This window comes from Vulpes vulpes, chromosome 1, assembly GCF_048418805.1.
Source record: "Vulpes vulpes isolate BD-2025 chromosome 1, VulVul3, whole genome shotgun sequence".
NCBI lineage: Eukaryota > Metazoa > Chordata > Mammalia > Carnivora > Canidae > Vulpes > Vulpes vulpes.
Window position 1 is genome coordinate 125757943 of NC_132780.1, and position 2875 is coordinate 125760817.

A 2875-nucleotide genomic window follows, 5' to 3' on the forward strand; every position below is an offset into this window, starting at 1 on the left:
GGGCCCCCCGCCCGCGCCCGCTCCCGCTCCCGCTCGCCGTGCGAGTCCGGCGGTGCGAGTCCGGCCAAGGGCGCCGCGCCGGGCCGGGAGGGGACCACGAGCCCGAGCCGCCCGCAGAGCACGTGCGGGAAGGGGGCGGGGGGGGGGGGGGGACGCCGCGGCACGCGCCGGCCGCCAGCTTGCAGGGCCGCGACCCGGAAGGCGGGTGTCGCGAGGTGGCCCTGCCCGCGGAGCCCGACGTCCCGGCGCCCCCGCCCCCCGCCCCGCCCCCGCACGCGGGCGCTCACGCACGCGCACACTCACAACAAAGGGAGCCGGCGAGCCGCGTGCGTGCGTGCGGCGGCGGGGCGCGGGGCGCGGGGCGCGGGGCGCGGGGCGCGGGGCGCGGGGCGCGGGGCGCGGGGCGCGGGGCGGCCCCCTCCTCAGGGCAGCGCCTCCTCAGGGCAGCGCCTCCCCAGGCCGCGCCCCCCCCCCCCCCCCCCCCCCCCCCGCCCCGAACCACTTCCCCGGGAGGCCGCGTCTGGCGAAGGCTCCTCACGGTGAGGCGACTCGGGAAACTTGCTTGGCCCGGCCCTTCCGCCCGACTCTCCACCCGGCACCTCCCTCTCCTGAGTGTTCCCCCGCCTGCCGGTTTTTGACCTATTCCCCCCCAAAGAACGCTGTCCCCGAAACCGCCTCTCCAGTTTTGCTCACGTTCACTCTTCTGGTGTGAACAAGCTTCCTCACGAATCCTTCCATCACTTCTCCCACTGACCCACTCAAGACCTCGCCACAATGGACTTTCACTTTACATCGGCTCCCACCGAACCGACGCGTGGCTCTCTCAAAACTGCATTTCGCGGCGTTCCCTCATGGCCTCCGAGCTGATGCGCCCCAACTTAACACACAAATTTGCCCCAAACTGCCCTCAAATTTTGTGAACCAATCCCAGAGAGGCTACTAGTCCCTGAAAGATCCATTTCCCAAGCATATGCCCCCACTACCCTGACAATGATCTTTCCAAACATTCTCTACCGCCACTGTGACCACTGCCAACTCAAGACTACCACTTCCATTTCCCCGAACTATAGAACCTGATCAAATTACACTCTGTATCATTAAATGTATCTACACGCAGGCGTGGACGTGCTGACACACATATAAAGGCCCCTACGAAACATCAAGTGTGTAGCTCATCCTCATCTCTGGGATAGCGGCTCTTGTCAAATTTACAAGGAAAACTCCTTGATGCCAACCAAGATTTTCAGGCATCCCACCTCTATCTTGTGAAGTCACTTAATCTGTGAAATTAATACAATTACCAGGAAAACCGTCTCTCTCCATTTCCACTACAATCATGCCCCAAGACCTTCCTTAAGATATTCATCATTCATCTATTCCGCGAATCCACTCAGATATTCAGAATATACTCTCACTCAGAGGCCAAGCTATGTCAGAGGCAGGTCCTGGAAACCACTCCAGACCAAATCAGGCAGGTTACAGCAAAAACATGAAATGGTCAAAGTGCCCTCCCTGGACTCTCTTAGGCTTTTCAAAGTTCCTGGTCTCCATACGTCCTTCATTATTAACTTTGGTGACGGAGGGGGAGAGTGATGAATGACCTAGGACTAGATTCTGGAAGGAATCCTGAAGCAAAGCTGCACTTAGGTGGAACAGCAGTAACATGTACTTTGTGTCTTGTCATATTTGTCTCACTGCCACTAAATATGCTCTCTGAAACGTGCATAACATCAAAAACAGGGAGGCTCAGAAAGTATTCTTTGTTCAGACAGAGGGTGAAAGCATGAGTTAATCACATAAAGAATATAATACAAATGCAAAGAGTTTAAAGAATACAGCATTGGGCCAGTGAATGGTTTAAAACGTCAGCTGCCAGGACCACAGCAAGGCACTGGTGGAGAATCTCAAAAACCACAGTTGGGTCAGCATTGAGAGTCAAGCCTTTGAAAGTACAAGGGAAAAGTTGACAGACAACAAAGTGATAAAAATGAACACTACTGCAGAAGTGGACAAGCAAAAGTTCGAGAGCAAAGACAAAGCCAAAAAATAAAGAGCCTGGTCCAGGTCTTAAATACCATCAATGGAAGATGATGAAGGCTTCAAGCACTGGGATTTAAAAACAAATCAAAACAAAACAGTTTAACTATATTTTGTTTTTGGAATTGGCAATACAGCTCCTTTAAACATGTTCAATCAATAATAACTACAAACAAGCCAGGGAAGCATGTTTAGAACTGTACATCTGGGACTTAACTTCTATATAGGTAGTAAGTGAAATGAGAAAACACAACCAGCCTCCTAAGAACACTAAGAAATATATGGGAACTTTCCAGAACGCTTGGAAACGCGCTCCTTCCCGCTCTCCCACACCAGCCCTGGCCCTCTCACTGGTTGTAGAAAACGGTGAAAGAAACCACTTCCTATGATGTTGGGGGGGTCAAACCCAATGCCACCCAGGAGGAATTGAAAAAGGCTTATAGGAAATTGGCCTTGAATACTACCCTGATAAGAATCCAAATGAAGGAGAGAAGTTAAAACAGATTTATCAAGCTTATGAAGTGCTCTCTGATGCAAAGAAAAGGAAGAGAAGAGGCAATTAAAGAAGGTGGAGCTGGTGGTGGTTTTGGCTCCCCCATGGAGATCTTTGATATGTTTTTTGGAGGAGGAGGAAGGATGCAGAGAGAAAGGAGAGGTAAAAATGTTGTATGTCAGCTCTCAGCAACCTTAGAAGATTTATATAGTGGTGCAGCAAGAAAACTAGCTCTGCAAAAGAATGTGATTTGCGATAAATGCAAAGGCCAAGGTGGCAGTCGAATGTTGTCCCAATTGCCGAGGTACTGGAATGCAAGTAAGAATTCATCAGATAGGACCTGGA

The 2875-nt window shown here is 52.3% G+C and overlaps 1 protein-coding gene across 6 annotated transcripts in view; it reads right to left on the reverse strand.

Moving 5' to 3' along the window:
- Window positions 1-2875, reverse strand: part of ZNF148 (zinc finger protein 148) — a 169538-nt gene that overhangs the window by 103768 nt on the left and 62895 nt on the right. The gene's annotated exons all lie outside the window — the stretch shown is intronic.